The 17179-nt window shown below is 54.8% G+C and overlaps 2 long non-coding RNA genes across 2 annotated transcripts; one reads left to right on the top strand and one right to left on the bottom strand.

Moving 5' to 3' along the window:
- The first annotated feature begins 1459 nt into the window (after nt 1-1459).
- On the top strand, nt 1460-5858 carry LOC309803041. The gene is made up of 3 exons (XR_014293889.1): nt 1460-2024; nt 4703-4823; nt 5090-5858. It is a non-coding gene; the product is annotated as an uncharacterized lncRNA (long non-coding RNA).
- Nucleotides 5859-10901: 5043 nt separating this feature from the next.
- On the bottom strand, nt 10902-15006 carry LOC309803151. The gene is made up of 3 exons (XR_014293908.1): nt 14439-15006; nt 11640-11760; nt 10902-11372 (listed from the first exon to the last, which is right to left on the bottom strand). It is a non-coding gene; the product is annotated as an uncharacterized lncRNA (long non-coding RNA).
- Nucleotides 15007-17179: the final 2173 nt, after the last annotated feature.

Below are 17179 nucleotides of genomic sequence, written 5' to 3'. Positions count from 1 at the left end.
TATTCCATTTCTATCAATTGTCTCAGGAATGTCCTTTATAGCAAAGGAAAATTCAAAATCACATGTTGCATTCTGTATCCTGTCTCTTTAACCCATTTTAATCTGAAATAATCCCCAGGCCCATCGTTTTATTTCATTATGCAGGCATTTAAAAAAATTACAGGCCAGTTATTTTGTAGAGTATCCTTGGTTTTTAGGTTGTCCTGTATTTCCTCATAATTACATTCAAGTGTGCTTTCCACCCCCGCCCCCTCCCGGTACGCGGGCCTCTCACTGTTGTGGCCTCTCCCGCTGCGGAGCACAGGCTCCGGACGCGCAGGCCCAGCGGCCATGGCTCACAGGCCCAGCCGCTCCGCGGCATGTGGGGTCCTCCCGGACCGGGGCACGAACCCGTGTCCCCTGCATTGGCGGGAGGATTCTTAACCATCGCGCCACCAGGGAAGTCCTCCCGCTGTATTTTTTTTTTTTTTTTTTTTTTAAGCAGCAGTTTTTCTTTCTTTCCTTCCCCCTTCCTTCCTTGATTTTGGCTGTGCCGGGTCTTAGTTGCGGCACGTGGGATCTTTAGTTGTGGCCTGTGGGATCTTTAGTTGCGGCACGCATGCAGGGTGTAGTTCCGTGACCAGGGACCGAACCCCGGCCCCCTGCATTGGAAGCGCGTTTCCCGTTGGACCCCGAGGGAAGTCCCTCCCCCTGTGTTTTGAAAACATATCCAAAATGTTAACAGAGTTCCCCAAATAATTATATAGAAAGGTACGCTCAGAAAACTGTCACTCTCTCCTTGCACTCACCCATACAGGCAATTTCATCAGTTCTGGTTTAACACTCCTGGGTTTCTTTTTGACAGACGGCGTATAATTTTCTTTTTTTCACTTTTCTCATAGACAAAGGGTAGCATACTACATATATGCGGGCACTTTATTTTTTTCACTTAACATCGTCAATGCGTCCTATCTAGAGAAACCTGGAGGTCTAGGAAACCTGCCCTAAGCTCCTCGAGGCCACACAAGGCAAAGAGAAAGTAACAGACTAGAAAGCCGCCCGAGGGCTAACTGCCCCCAAACATAGCGATTTCCCAATGGGGAAAAGGTTAGACATAGACGGTGCGAAAAGTGAAACCCCTCAATCTAACTTTAAACAAGAACCTAATGTTCATTCTAAGTCGAAGACTCTGAGCAGATCCCTCCTGCGTTCTCCCTGCTGTCCTCAGCCTGCGCGGGACTTCCGGAGAGGGGCGTGGCGTATGCAGATAGGGAGGCGCGCAGAGGCTGCTGGTCTCACACCGGCTGGGCTTCCGCGTCCTGCGTGTGGACAGCCGAGGACTCGCGAGGTTGTTCTCGGGGTGGGCGAAGCCGGAGCGAGGGGCATGCAGGGGCGGAGGGCACGGAGAGGGCGTGAGGGAAGTGAGCGTGCGTGAAGAGGTGGGCGATCGCGAGGGTGTGGGACGAGGGGGAGAACGGTGACTCATACTTACCTGGCAGGGGAGATACCATGATCACGAAGGTGGTTTTCCCAGGGCGAGGCTTATCCATTGCACTCCGGATGTGCTGACCCCTGCGATTTCCCCAAATGTGGGAAACTCGACTGCATAATTTGTGGTAGTGGGGGACTGCGTTCGCGCTTTCCCCTGGTGTTTGATTTGGTGAAAAAGTAGAAAACAGTTTCTGTAGGGGACTTCTGGAGCTGTGTTTTATCATCACGTGTGTCTGTGTATGCGTTACGGTGCGCTGAGGTTTCCTTCTGTGTGTTCACCGGGTGTTGCTGCTCGCAGCTATATCGCTCATTTGGTGTTCTGCTGCGTTGGGGGAGTTCCTAGCATGTTTGTCGTGTGCACCGAACTTTTAACGAGCCTTGTTTTATTTCTCTCACAACCGTGTTTTGTTCTTCTGGGGTCAAGTCGTTCCTCGGTTTTATGTTCTGTGTAGCAGTTTACCAACAACAACGTCCGCATTGCCGAGCCGCGGGAAATGCAGAGGTCAACACTTCGGAAGCAGTGTCTGCAAAAATACTGCCGTTTTTGCGCTAGCGTGAGTGAAACCGGGGGGTATCAATACTAACAAAATCAGCTGATAACAAACACTATATATAGCGGGGTACGTATAGAATCCCGAAAACAGTGTAAGTTGACTTACGGTAATAGCAGTAGAGCCACAGACACAGGAAACAAAGCTCTGGAGAAAGGTAGGGCAAGGGCAAGTCAGGAGTACGGGGTTCATTGAATATGGAATGCTGTATATAAAGTAACGAAAGTTACCTATAGAGGACATTGAACTTTTTATTCGGCATTCTGTGGATAACGTATAACGAAAAACAAGCCACCTCGAACTGGCGCAGTATTATTATACAAACACTTAGTTTATTAAGTAAAATTTAAAAAAATGAAGTACGGAGGCAATTCCCTGCTTGTCCGTGGTTAGGGCCCCGTGCTTTTCACCCACGGCCCCTGGGTTCAATCCCTGGTGCAGAAACTGAGATTCCCCAAGCCGGCGGGGCTTCGCGAAAAAACTCCTAGATATACATGTGTGTATGTATATATTTATATGTGTACATACTTGCATCTACATAAACACACACGCCTACATATCTATATATGTAACTTGTTGATCACAGGCTTCAAAACAAAAAACAGAATGGAAACTGTTCTCCAGAAGGTTCAGAGTCCAGGAAAGATGAAAAATACCGTGGCCTTCATACAGAAAAACCACCGAACACTCCCTGTTCAGCTTCATCAGCAATGTCTCTGAACACCAGTTGCTTGAGTCCTAGGGTGAGAGCTACTACGGACAGAACCAAAAACCCAAACAGAGGCCAGAGTCCCTGAGCCCTGGGAGAGGGCGCACCAGGCCACGCCATCAGCCTCCAACCTAGCCTCTTTCAGTTCCTTATTACATTAGGAGAATGTGATCATTTTTACAGATAGCAGAAAAATGCAAGTCAAGTGTAAAGCACCTTGTTTTTCGCACATACCTGCCCCCTTCTCTTCATCTACGGCTTCTGCTGACTGAAGCTGTAGGGGAGGCAAAAACTTTACTTTTTACCCTTTGAGGGTCTCTGGCAGGGCCTGAGTATTAATGGATGTAAAACAGGAGGGGGGCACCTCCCTGGGGGTGCAGTGATTAAGAATCCGCCTGCCAATGCGGGGGACACGGGTTCGAGCCCTGGCCGGGGCAGATCCCCACGTGCCGCGGAGCAACTACGCCCGTGCGTCGCGACTACTGAGCCTGCGCTCTAGAGCCCACGAGCCACAACAACTGAGCCCGCGCGCCTAGAGCCCGTGCTCTGCAACAAGAGAAGCCACCGCAATGAGAAGCCCCGCACACCGCAACGAAGACTAGCCCCCGGTCGCCGCAACTAGAGAAAGCTCGTGCACAGCGATTAATTTAAAAAAATTTTTTTTCTTTTCTTTTTAAACAGGAGGAAAACATGCAGATTTTTACATATATGTAGATGAAAACCCAAAGAAGTGGTTAAGTGGGTCTCCGAGGAACCCTGGTTCCTTTTTTTTTTTTTTTTTTTTAATAAATCTTATTTTTGGCTGCGTTGGGTCTTCATTGCGGCGCGCGGGCTTCTCTTTGCAGTGGCTTCTCTTATGGCGGAGCACGGCGCGCGGGCTTCAGTAGTTGCGGCGCACGGGCTTAGTTGCTCTGCGGCATGTGGGATCTGCCCGGGCCAGGGCTCGAACCCGTGTCCCCTGCATTGGCAGGCGGATTCTTAACCACTGCGCCACCAGGGAAGCCCACTCTGGTTCCTTTTATTGGTCCTGGTTCCTTTTGTTGGAGAATGATACTTAGAGACCAAAATCTGGTGTGTCATTGCTGTTAGGCCCTGTACCTATTTTACTCAGTGGATTATATTCCGTTATTATCATTACCTTGATTTGGCAGTGGGAACCCTCTCGAATTGGCTCTTGTGTGCTTGACATGCCACCGAATCAGTCACTGTACATTCCTTTACTTTTGGGCACAGTTGCATGTTCCAGGCTTGTATTTTCCCCACCTAAGAGCCTCGCCTCCCCTGGGGGCTGATATGCCCCTCCGCCCTCCTGCCCACAATGACTTTCTGTCGCAGTGAGGCTTACTGGGGAGCGATGGAGAAGGACCATCAGGCTTCTCAGGAGAGAGGACATCCAGGGCTCCACAAGGCCCATGGATACCCAGCCTTGGCTCCCCTCCTTCGCCCACCTACCCCGATTCCTTTGGCAGAGGCGGCTGCTTCCTGAAAGAGGTCAAGGTTCTGTGGACTTCCTGGAGAGGCACTGGAGTCCAGAGGGAGGGGCAGAGGGCACAGGTGTCCAGGTTGGACTCCTTACAAACGTTTCTGATCCCAGCTGGTGTGTGCCCACCACCCAAGACCGCTAACCCACCCAGCAAAAGTCCCACAGAGGCACGGCAAGCCACACCAAAGTGGCCTTCCCTCAGCTGGGTGTGTCGCCGCTCCCTGACCGGGCAGCAGGCACCTCTGCCCCTTGGAGGGTGAGGGGCAGTGCCTCAGAGGTCCCCTGCTATTATTCTCTGTGACACCCAGACAAGAAGAGTTGGCCGTGCTGAGACTCACACTCCCCTGTGCCGGTCACCCAAACCCACGCACCCCGCCCACTCCCCCAAAGCCAGGTTCCCAAGGGTTCCACACCTCCACATCCCGTCGGGGGTATATCCAACGAAGGCCTGAGGTTCTCTCTTTGGCCCTCATCCGCTGGTCTCTGCAGATGGTGACATTTGAGGCTGAGGTCTTTCTGTAGCTGCAGAGCAATAGACTCTGCCTGAAGGTCACCTGTCCGACTGCAGTGGCACGGCCTCCCAGGCCCACGGAGACTCCACAGACTCCAGGTCAGCCCCTCTTAGTTAGCAGTGGGACCGTGAGGAGGGCTGAGACCGCAGCGGGGGGGAACCATAGGAGCTTGCCAGGAGAGGAAGACGGGTGGGGGGAAACGCAGTCTCCGGTTTGAGAGGCAGAACCAGAACCGAAAAGGGGCTTGTGGGCTCAGGGGTCAGGGGAGGGCAGCGCTGGGCCTCTGAGGTTTCAGAGAGCCTCGCTCCCACCAGGGTTCTGCTGTGACTCCTCTCGGTGAGTCTCCGGCGTTTCCTTCCCACAGGAAGGAAGGGGCAAGGACCACCCGCGGCGTTCTTCTCGGCACCCACACATCCCACCCCAACCAGGCTCTGTCCACAAGGTGAAGCTGCTCCTTCTTGCTGAAAGCCCGGCCCATTTCCTCCTGGGTGCTCTCTGCTTGGGCCTCAGCAGCTTCCTCTTGGCCCCGGCCAGTTCAGCCTTAAGGACCCAATAAAGGTAGCCAGCTGGTCAGAAGCTACAGGCCGGTGGTTTGTGCAAGGAGGTGAAGTTGAGAGCCCCTCCATGTTGGCAGCTCCCCACCTGCCCACCACCCCACCCTCCACCCTTCTGCTCCCTGCCATCAGCCCCCATTGCCCCTGGCTCTCAGGGCTCTCTGAGCTCTGCCTGTGCTTTTGCTGTCAATCTTCCTTTCTCTCTCTTTCTCCCGCCCCACCCCCTTTCTATCTATCTATCTATCATCTATCTATCTATCATCTAATCTATCTACCTATCTATCTACCTATCATCTATCATCTATCTATCTCCATCAGATGTAGCAGAAGAATGGGTGCGGGCGTTTTCCCACCCTTGTACAGAGTGTGAGCGATCTTTGCTCTTTTGGCGGGAACTCAACCCCTCCAGCGCCTACCTGAATAGGTGCGAAGGCATATGAAAGCTGAGGTTTCCAGGGGGGCACACACCCCCCTCCCCCGCCCTGTCCTCAGACTGACAGGACACCTGGAAGGTTCTCATCGGCACTGTCAAGGCCCACTGAGAGCCCTGCTGCGTTTCGCTCCTGCCGGTGTCGGCTTCCGCGCAGGTACACAATTGGCAGTGTCTCGGAGGGTGGCAGAATGTGGCTTGGAAGATCTCGGGGTGGCAGTTCTGCCCCACAAATAGATTAAGACGGTTGGGAAGGTTCTCTGTCTCCCCGGGACTGTACCTGTAGAGACCATGGGAAAGACAGGGAAGGAGAGAGAGAGGTTGGGAGATTGAAAGACTGGGAGAGACAGAGACAGTGACCTTCCTCTGGGGGGCAGAGCTGGGGACTGAGCCCGGGAGTGAGAAGGGGTTTCCAGGAAGGGCGCCGTGGTTGTCCCTGACCGTGTGATGGCCTGTGTGCTTGTGCGTGCCCACCTGTTTCGCAGGGATGTGCGCGTGTCGAGCAGAGCGGGGGCGGTGGGTGGATAAAAGTGGAGAGGGCGCGGGCCGCGGTGGGGCCGGCGGGGCTGCGCGCTAAGGCCGGAGCAACCGGGCTGCGGGCGGGCGTGTGGCCTGCGGGCGGGAGGAAGGCGCAAGCGTGTTCCCTGGCCACGGCCCCCACGTGGCTGTGCGGGCGTTCCCCCAAAGGCTTTCCCCCCTCTGGCCGGGGAGAGAGGATGCTGCGCTGCCTCAGGGCCTTGGGCGGGGCTTGGCCCCGGGGTGGGGAGGGGGGGGTGCCCTTCACGAGGGCGCAAAAGCGACGGGCACCTCCTTCGAGCCGGAATCGAACCAGCGACCTAAGGATGTCCACACGTGTCGAGTCTACAGTCCTCCGCTCTACCAGCTGAGCTATCGAAGGGTGCGCGCCTCCAGGCCCGGGCCCTTAACTTTTTCTGGAAATGCCGGAGCACGGCACTGGGACGCCCGAGGTGAGACAGGCCGAGGGCTGGTTGGAAGCCCCTTTGAAGAGAGAGGTGCACGCGCCGCCACGACGCCCGGTGCGGCCGGGAGGACGGGGCAATCCTGCGGCGTGGCTGCGGCCGGGCCCTGGTGGTGGCCGGCATCGGGGCGGCGACTTTCAAGATGCCTGGGCCCCCGCGCTCACCTGTGGCCTCCTTTCCCCTCCCCACGCCCCTCCCCTTTCTATAGATGGGGACCACGGCGGTCCGCGGCCAGAACGCGGGGAAGAGGGCGAGGGGAGGGGCGTTGGCGAAATGGATGCGCCCGTGGGGAGGGGGAGGCCTGGCAGACGAGAGGGGAACCCACAGGGAGGGGCACCGGGGAGCCGGCTGCCAAGCGCCTAGCCACCCGGTGCTTTTGAAGCGCCTTCAGTTCAAAATAATCCTTTGGCCAAAATGGCATTTTTTGGTGTGGCACATTCTGCCACCCTTCAAAGCCGACATCGTCTTGCCTGGCTTACGCAAGTCTCCTGTTGATCTCCCTGCTTTCGCCCTGCCACCTTTACAGCCACACTGATTTTCTTTCCTTTTCGTGGGGTGGGGGGGCGGGATGGGGGTGGGCGCTTAGATCAAGCCGCTCCCCTTCTCGAAACCTGCTGGTTCACTCAGACTTAAATGCAGGGGGCCGGGCTTCGATTCCTGGTCTGGGAACTAGATCCCGCATGCAGCCAGTCACGCGGCTGTCTGGGGGAAGAGCGTCCCAGGCAACTAGGAGTCCATGTGCGTCAACTAAGAAGTCCGCATGCTGCACCTAAAAAAGATCACGCGTGCCGCAACTAAGACCTGGCGCAGCCTAAGTAAATAAATATTTTTTTTTTAAAGCCTGCCTGAGAAAGTTCAACACCTGACACAGGCGCCTGACCTCCCCTCATTAGAGCATTCGTTGAAAAGGGCCTACAGTTGTGAATATGGTTCTCTTACAACCCCAAAGTGTCTCTCCCAAGAACTGGGAGCCATTCCTTTGAAGTGTAATCGGGAAGGATAGGGCCTCTGTCTCCCAGTTTCTGTGTCTTGAGCCATCCTAACTTCAGTAACTGCCCGCTGACAAACACAAAAGACCTGCGTCTATACTGACCAACCCTTTGTAGTTTTTCGATTCTGACTCTACTGAGCCCCCTCCCCTCTCATTCCCCCTTTAAAACGCCCAGTTCTGAATGGAGCTCAGTCAGCGCTTTCCCCTCTTGTCAGTACTTACTGAATCAAATCTGTTTTCACCACTTTCAATACTGTCTCCTGTGTTTTTCTTTGACAGAGTCCAAATCGTAAGGGACCTGAGGACACTTGGGGGGCCGCCCTGTGTGCGCGCTGGGGCAGCAGGAGGGGGTGAGGCTGGAGGGCAAGGGCGCCTGACCCTGAGCACTGCGTTCCGGGAGCCCCCGCCTGGCTGCGGTGGAGAGGACCGCTCGGCGCTTTCACCTGGTTTTCTCTCTCTGCAGCAGAATGCCGGGTTTTCGTCGCAGCGCCACTGAAGCACTTTCGTCACTTTTCCTTAGAAAGACACCACGAAGAAACATTACCACGCTTTCTTATTAAGGCGGCTTTAGAGCTTAACGTCAACCGGCAAAGAGGCCTTTCCTGAGTTTTCGATTACTAGGAGATGAGTTCGAACAGGCGAGGGCAAAAATGGGCTGAAACTTTCTTTTTGCTGAAAGCAAGGCGAGACCGGACCCGAGCCACGACCCACCCCTTCAACTGCAGGGCGCCGCGCGCCGCGAGCTCCCGTCTTCCCGGGTTCCCCCTCCAGGTCTCGATTCGTCGCGGCGCGCCCACGCCCCCCCGCCACGAGACACTCGTTCCGGTGTCCCGCACGGGGAAGAAAAGGGCGCTGGCAAGGTCGCGCTAGGGGCGTGGCGTATGTAGATGAGGAGGGGCGCAGAGGCTGCTGGTCCCACTCCGCCTGGGCCTCCGCGTCCTGCGTGTGGACAGGCAGAGGCTGCCGGGTTGTTCCCCGGGTGGGCGAAGCAGGGGCAGGGGCGTGCAGCGGCCCCTCTTGCTGCTCATATTTTGGTTAGAGACGGGGGTGTGGGGCGTGGGAGAAAATCGGCAGTAGACACAGTAGGTAAATTACTTAGTATGTTAGGTGTTAAGAGCTATGAAAAAAGAAAAAAAGATTGAGGAAGGAAAGGGCATGGGGAGTTGTTGTAAGGGGTCAGGCGGCTGTGTTACGTTAAGTGGTCAGAAGAGGCTCCCTTGAGAAGGTGCCCATGTGAGCAGACTGGAAAGAGGTGAGGGAGTTGGTCATGCGGCTGTCTGGGGGAAGAGCGTCCCTAAGCGAAAGATCAGCTAGAGCAAGGGGCCAGGTAGGACTGTGCTTGGAGAATAGCAAGGAGGCCCTGTGTACAGAACAAAGTTTAAGAGTTGTACCAAAATTAAGTCAGAGGAGTGACTGGGTGGGGTTAAGAACTGAGGGTCTTGTAGACCTTTGTAAGGATTTAAGTCTGAGTGAACCAGCAGGTTTCGAGAAGGGGAGCGGCTTGATCTAAGCGCCCACCCCCATCCCGCCCCCCCACCCCACGAAAAGGAAAGAAAATCAGTGTGGCTGTAAAGGTGGCAGGGCGAAAGCAGGGAGATCAACAGGAGACTTGCGTAAGCCAGGCAAGACGATGTCGGCTTTGAAGGGTGGCAGAATGTGCCACACCAAAAAATGCCATTTTGGCCAAAGGATTATTTTGAACTGAAGGCGCTTCAAAAGCACCGGGTGGCTAGGCGCTTGGCAGCCGGCTCCCCGGTGCCCCTCCCTGTGGGTTCCCCTCTCGTCTGCCAGGCCTCCCCCTCCCCACGGGCGCATCCATTTCGCCAACGCCCCTCCCCTCGCCCTCTTCCCCGCGTTCTGGCCGCGGACCGCCGTGGTCCCCATCTATAGAAAGGGGAGGGGCGTGGGGAGGGGAAAGGAGGCCACAGGTGAGCGCGGGGGCCCAGGCATCTTGAAAGTCGCCGCCCCGATGCCGGCCACCACCAGGGCCCGGCCGCAGCCACGCCGCAGGATTGCCCCGTCCTCCCGGCCGCACCGGGCGTCGTGGCGGCGCGTGCACCTCTCTCTTCAAAGGGGCTTCCAACCAGCCCTCGGCCTGTCTCACCTCGGGCGTCCCAGTGCCGTGCTCCGGCATTTCCAGAAAAAGTTAAGGGCCCGGGCCTGGAGGCGCGCACCCTTCGATAGCTCAGCTGGTAGAGCGGAGGACTGTAGACTCGACACGTGTGGACATCCTTAGGTCGCTGGTTCGATTCCGGCTCGAAGGAGGTGCCCGTCGCTTTTGCGCCCTCGTGAAGGGCACCCCCCCCTCCCCACCCCGGGGCCAAGCCCCGCCCAAGGCCCTGAGGCAGCGCAGCATCCTCTCTCCCCGGCCAGAGGGGGGAAAGCCTTTGGGGGAACGCCCGCACAGCCACGTGGGGGCCGTGGCCAGGGAACACGCTTGCGCCTTCCTCCCGCCCGCAGGCCACACGCCCGCCCGCAGCCCGGTTGCTCCGGCCTTAGCGCGCAGCCCCGCCGGCCCCACCGCGGCCCGCGCCCTCTCCACTTTTATCCACCCACCGCCCCCGCTCTGCTCGACACGCGCACATCCCTGCGAAACAGGTGGGCACGCACAAGCACACAGGCCATCACACGGTCAGGGACAACCACGGCGCCCTTCCTGGAAACCCCTTCTCACTCCCGGGCTCAGTCCCCAGCTCTGCCCCCCAGAGGAAGGTCACTGTCTCTGTCTCTCCCAGTCTTTCAATCTCCCAACCTCTCTCTCTCCTTCCCTGTCTTTCCCATGGTCTCTACAGGTACAGTCCCGGGGAGACAGAGAACCTTCCCAACCGTCTTAATCTATTTGTGGGGCAGAACTGCCACCCCGAGATCTTCCAAGCCACATTCTGCCACCCTCCGAGACACTGCCAATTGTGTACCTGCGCGGAAGCCGACACCGGCAGGAGCGAAACGCAGCAGGGCTCTCAGTGGGCCTTGACAGTGCCGATGAGAACCTTCCAGGTGTCCTGTCAGTCTGAGGACAGGGCGGGGGAGGGGGGTGTGTGCCCCCCTGGAAACCTCAGCTTTCATATGCCTTCGCACCTATTCAGGTAGGCGCTGGAGGGGTTGAGTTCCCGCCAAAAGAGCAAAGATCGCTCACACTCTGTACAAGGGTGGGAAAACGCCCGCACCCGTTCTTCTGCTACATCTGATGGAGATAGATAGATGATAGATGATAGGTAGATAGATAGGTAGATAGATTAGATGATAGATAGATAGATGATAGATAGATAGATAGAAAGGGGGTGGGGCGGGAGAAAGAGAGAGAAAGGAAGATTGACAGCAAAAGCACAGGCAGAGCTCAGAGAGCCCTGAGAGCCAGGGGCAATGGGGGCTGATGGCAGGGAGCAGAAGGGTGGAGGGTGGGGTGGTGGGCAGGTGGGGAGCTGCCAACATGGAGGGGCTCTCAACTTCACCTCCTTGCACAAACCACCGGCCTGTAGCTTCTGACCAGCTGGCTACCTTTATTGGGTCCTTAAGGCTGAACTGGCCGGGGCCAAGAGGAAGCTGCTGAGGCCCAAGCAGAGAGCACCCAGGAGGAAATGGGCCGGGCTTTCAGCAAGAAGGAGCAGCTTCACCTTGTGGACAGAGCCTGGTTGGGGTGGGATGTGTGGGTGCCGAGAAGAACGCCGCGGGTGGTCCTTGCCCCTTCCTTCCTGTGGGAAGGAAACGCCGGAGACTCACCGAGAGGAGTCACAGCAGAACCCTGGTGGGAGCGAGGCTCTCTGAAACCTCAGAGGCCCAGCGCTGCCCTCCCCTGACCCCTGAGCCCACAAGCCCCTTTTCGGTTCTGGTTCTGCCTCTCAAACCGGAGACTGCGTTTCCCCCCACCCGTCTTCCTCTCCTGGCAAGCTCCTATGGTTCCCCCCCCGCTGCGGTCTCAGCCCTCCTCACGGTCCCACTGCTAACTAAGAGGGGCTGACCTGGAGTCTGTGGAGTCTCCGTGGGCCTGGGAGGCCGTGCCACTGCAGTCGGACAGGTGACCTTCAGGCAGAGTCTATTGCTCTGCAGCTACAGAAAGACCTCAGCCTCAAATGTCACCATCTGCAGAGACCAGCGGATGAGGGCCAAAGAGAGAACCTCAGGCCTTCGTTGGATATACCCCCGACGGGATGTGGAGGTGTGGAACCCTTGGGAACCTGGCTTTGGGGGAGTGGGCGGGGTGCGTGGGTTTGGGTGACCGGCACAGGGGAGTGTGAGTCTCAGCACGGCCAACTCTTCTTGTCTGGGTGTCACAGAGAATAATAGCAGGGGACCTCTGAGGCACTGCCCCTCACCCTCCAAGGGGCAGAGGTGCCTGCTGCCCGGTCAGGGAGCGGCGACACACCCAGCTGAGGGAAGGCCACTTTGGTGTGGCTTGCCGTGCCTCTGTGGGACTTTTGCTGGGTGGGTTAGCGGTCTTGGGTGGTGGGCACACACCAGCTGGGATCAGAAACGTTTGTAAGGAGTCCAACCTGGACACCTGTGCCCTCTGCCCCTCCCTCTGGACTCCAGTGCCTCTCCAGGAAGTCCACAGAACCTTGACCTCTTTCAGGAAGCAGCCGCCTCTGCCAAAGGAATCGGGGTAGGTGGGCGAAGGAGGGGAGCCAAGGCTGGGTATCCATGGGCCTTGTGGAGCCCTGGATGTCCTCTCTCCTGAGAAGCCTGATGGTCCTTCTCCATCGCTCCCCAGTAAGCCTCACTGCGACAGAAAGTCATTGTGGGCAGGAGGGCGGAGGGGCATATCAGCCCCCAGGGGAGGCGAGGCTCTTAGGTGGGGAAAATACAAGCCTGGAACATGCAACTGTGCCCAAAAGTAAAGGAATGTACAGTGACTGATTCGGTGGCATGTCAAGCACACAAGAGCCAATTCGAGAGGGTTCCCACTGCCAAATCAAGGTAATGATAATAACGGAATATAATCCACTGAGTAAAATAGGTACAGGGCCTAACAGCAATGACACACCAGATTTTGGTCTCTAAGTATCATTCTCCAACAAAAGGAACCAGGACCAATAAAAGGAACCAGAGTGGGCTTCCCTGGTGGCGCAGTGGTTAAGAATCCGCCTGCCAATGCAGGGGACACGGGTTCGAGCCCTGGCCCGGGCAGATCCCACATGCCGCAGAGCAACTAAGCCCGTGCGCCGCAACTACTGAAGCCCGCGCGCCGTGCTCCGCCATAAGAGAAGCCACTGCAAAGAGAAGCCCGCGCGCCGCAATGAAGACCCAACGCAGCCAAAAATAAGATTTATTAAAAAAAAAAAAAAAAAAAAGGAACCAGGGTTCCTCGGAGACCCACTTAACCACTTCTTTGGGTTTTCATCTACATATATGTAAAAATCTGCATGTTTTCCTCCTGTTTAAAAAGAAAAGAAAAAAAATTTTTTTAAATTAATCGCTGTGCACGAGCTTTCTCTAGTTGCGGCGACCGGGGGCTAGTCTTCGTTGCGGTGTGCGGGGCTTCTCATTGCGGTGGCTTCTCTTGTTGCAGAGCACGGGCTCTAGGCGCGCGGGCTCAGTTGTTGTGGCTCGTGGGCTCTAGAGCGCAGGCTCAGTAGTCGCGACGCACGGGCGTAGTTGCTCCGCGGCACGTGGGGATCTGCCCCGGCCAGGGCTCGAACCCGTGTCCCCCGCATTGGCAGGCGGATTCTTAATCACTGCACCCCCAGGGAGGTGCCCCCCTCCTGTTTTACATCCATTAATACTCAGGCCCTGCCAGAGACCCTCAAAGGGTAAAAAGTAAAGTTTTTGCCTCCCCTACAGCTTCAGTCAGCAGAAGCCGTAGATGAAGAGAAGGGGGCAGGTATGTGCGAAAAACAAGGTGCTTTACACTTGACTTGCATTTTTCTGCTATCTGTAAAAATGATCACATTCTCCTAATGTAATAAGGAACTGAAAGAGGCTAGGTTGGAGGCTGATGGCGTGGCCTGGTGCGCCCTCTCCCAGGGCTCAGGGACTCTGGCCTCTGTTTGGGTTTTTGGTTCTGTCCGTAGTAGCTCTCACCCTAGGACTCAAGCAACTGGTGTTCAGAGACATTGCTGATGAAGCTGAACAGGGAGTGTTCGGTGGTTTTTCTGTATGAAGGCCACGGTATTTTTCATCTTTCCTGGACTCTGAACCTTCTGGAGAACAGTTTCCATTCTGTTTTTTGTTTTGAAGCCTGTGATCAACAAGTTACATATATAGATATGTAGGCGTGTGTGTTTATGTAGATGCAAGTATGTACACATATAAATATATACATACACACATGTATATCTAGGAGTTTTTTCGCGAAGCCCCGCCGGCTTGGGGAATCTCAGTTTCTGCACCAGGGATTGAACCCAGGGGCCGTGGGTGAAAAGCACGGGGCCCTAACCACGGACAAGCAGGGAATTGCCTCCGTACTTCATTTTTTTAAATTTTACTTAATAAACTAAGTGTTTGTATAATAATACTGCGCCAGTTCGAGGTGGCTTGTTTTTCGTTATACGTTATCCACAGAATGCCGAATAAAAAGTTCAATGTCCTCTATAGGTAACTTTCGTTACTTTATATACAGCATTCCATATTCAATGAACCCCGTACTCCTGACTTGCCCTTGCCCTACCTTTCTCCAGAGCTTTGTTTCCTGTGTCTGTGGCTCTACTGCTATTACCGTAAGTCAACTTACACTGTTTTCGGGATTCTATACGTACCCCGCTATATATAGTGTTTGTTATCAGCTGATTTTGTTAGTATTGATACCCCCCGGTTTCACTCACGCTAGCGCAAAAACGGCAGTATTTTTGCAGACACTGCTTCCGAAGTGTTGACCTCTGCATTTCCCGCGGCTCGGCAATGCGGACGTTGTTGTTGGTAAACTGCTACACAGAACATAAAACCGAGGAACGACTTGACCCCAGAAGAACAAAACACGGTTGTGAGAGAAATAAAACAAGGCTCGTTAAAAGTTCGGTGCACACGACAAACATGCTAGGAACTCCCCCAACGCAGCAGAACACCAAATGAGCGATATAGCTGCGAGCAGCAACACCCGGTGAACACACAGAAGGAAACCTCAGCGCACCGTAACGCATACACAGACACACGTGATGATAAAACACAGCTCCAGAAGTCCCCTACAGAAACTGTTTTCTACTTTTTCACCAAATCAAACACCAGGGGAAAGCGCGAACGCAGTCCCCCACTACCACAAATTATGCAGTCGAGTTTCCCACATTTGGGGAAATCGCAGGGGTCAGCACATCCGGAGTGCAATGGATAAGCCTCGCCCTGGGAAAACCACCTTCGTGATCATGGTATCTCCCCTGCCAGGTAAGTATGAGTCACCGTTCTCCCCCTCGTCCCACACCCTCGCGATCGCCCACCTCTTCACGCACGCTCACTTCCCTCACGCCCTCTCCGTGCCCTCCGCCCCTGCATGCCCCTCGCTCCGGCTTCGCCCACCCCGAGAACAACCTCGCGAGTCCTCGGCTGTCCACACGCAGGACGCGGAAGCCCAGCCGGTGTGAGACCAGCAGCCTCTGCGCGCCTCCCTATCTGCATACGCCACGCCCCTCTCCGGAAGTCCCGCGCAGGCTGAGGACAGCAGGGAGAACGCAGGAGGGATCTGCTCAGAGTCTTCGACTTAGAATGAACATTAGGTTCTTGCTTAAAGTTAGATTGAGGGGTTTCACTTTTCGCACCGTCTATGTCTAACCTTTTCCCCATTGGGAAATCGCTATGTTTGGGGGCAGTTAGCCCTCGGGCGGCTTTCTAGTCTGTTACTTTCTCTTTGCCTTGTGTGGCCTCGAGGAGCTTAGGGCAGGTTTCCTAGACCTCCAGGTTTCTCTAGATAGGACGCATTGACGATGTTAAGTGAAAAAAATAAAGTGCCCGCATATATGTAGTATGCTACCCTTTGTCTATGAGAAAAGTGAAAAAAAGAAAATTATACGCCGTCTGTCAAAAAGAAACCCAGGAGTGTTAAACCAGAACTGATGAAATTGCCTGTATGGGTGAGTGCAAGGAGAGAGTGACAGTTTTCTGAGCGTACCTTTCTATGTAATTATTTGGGGAACTCTGTTAACATTTTGGATATGTTTTCAAAACACAGGGGGAGGGACTTCCCTCGGGGTCCAACGGGAAACGCGCTTCCAATGCAGGGGGCCGGGGTTCGGTCCCTGGTCACGGAACTACACCCTGCATGCGTGCCGCAACTAAAGATCCCACAGGCCACAACTAAAGATCCCACGTGCCGCAACTAAGACCCGGCACAGCCAAAATCAAGGAAGGAAGGGGGAAGGAAAGAAAGAAAAACTGCTGCTTAAAAAAAAAAAAAAAAAAAAATACAGCGGGAGGACTTCCCTGGTGGCGCGATGGTTAAGAATCCTCCCGCCAATGCAGGGGACACGGGTTCGTGCCCCGGTCCGGGAGGACCCCACATGCCGCGGAGCGGCTGGGCCTGTGAGCCATGGCCGCTGGGCCTGCGCGTCCGGAGCCTGTGCTCCGCAGCGGGAGAGGCCACAACAGTGAGAGGCCCGCGTACCGGGAGGGGGCGGGGGTGGAAAGCACACTTGAATGTAATTATGAGGAAATACAGGACAACCTAAAAACCAAGGATACTCTACAAAATAACTGGCCTGTAATTTTTTTAAATGCCTGCATAATGAAATAAAACGATGGGCCTGGGGATTATTTCAGATTAAAATGGGTTAAAGAGACAGGATACAGAATGCAACATGTGATTTTGAATTTTCCTTTGCTATAAAGGACATTCCTGAGACAATTGATAGAAATGGAATAATGTTTATAGAGTAAATAATAATATTGCATCCATGTTAATTTCTTGATTTTTATAATTATCCTGGGGTTAGATAAGAAGATGCTCTATTTTTAGGAAACACACACTAAGAAAGGAAACTTCCTGAGACAACCAGTAATCAAAAAAGGGTGCTTGGGACTTCCCTGGCGGTCCAGTGGTGTGGTTAAGCCTCCCCGCTTCCACTGCAGCTGGGCGTGGGTTCCATCCCTGGTTGGGGAACTTAAGATCCCGCATGCCCCACGGCGCAGCCAAAAAAGAAAAAAAGGGTGCTACAATACGTTTCCTCTGATCTTTTCGCAGTTAGGACCTCAGGAAACCTTCCCTGACCCTATAGTCTCCAGTCCTGTGTCTAGCCTCGCTTTGCTCCGTAGCACCGACCACAGTAGCATAATGCAGCACAAGGTCCACTGGAAGTCGACACACAATAGTTGAATCGTTTTGTTCACGTCTGGGGAGGATCCACTTGATCTCGAGAAAGACTCTTCACGTATGGAAGAGGAAAAGACAAACCCGGGCGGCTGAAAGAGGCAGCCTAGTCCCTCAGGACGAGAACGTGACATTTCCGTGCACTCGATTTTCGGAAACCGTTCAACACCCGTTCCCGGCCCACACATCTACCCCTTGCAGGAACGCTTTGCCCCGATAGTCTCTGTTCGTTTTTCTTTGCTGTTGCAAGATTCGATTACTACGTAATCTGAA

The sequence above is a fragment of the Mesoplodon mirus genome, assembly GCF_964341445.2.
Source record: "Mesoplodon mirus genome assembly, chromosome: 4".
Taxonomy (NCBI): domain Eukaryota; kingdom Metazoa; phylum Chordata; class Mammalia; order Artiodactyla; family Ziphiidae; genus Mesoplodon; species Mesoplodon mirus.
Note: the sequence above shows the minus strand (reverse complement) of the source record. Positions and strands in the feature narration are given on the sequence as shown.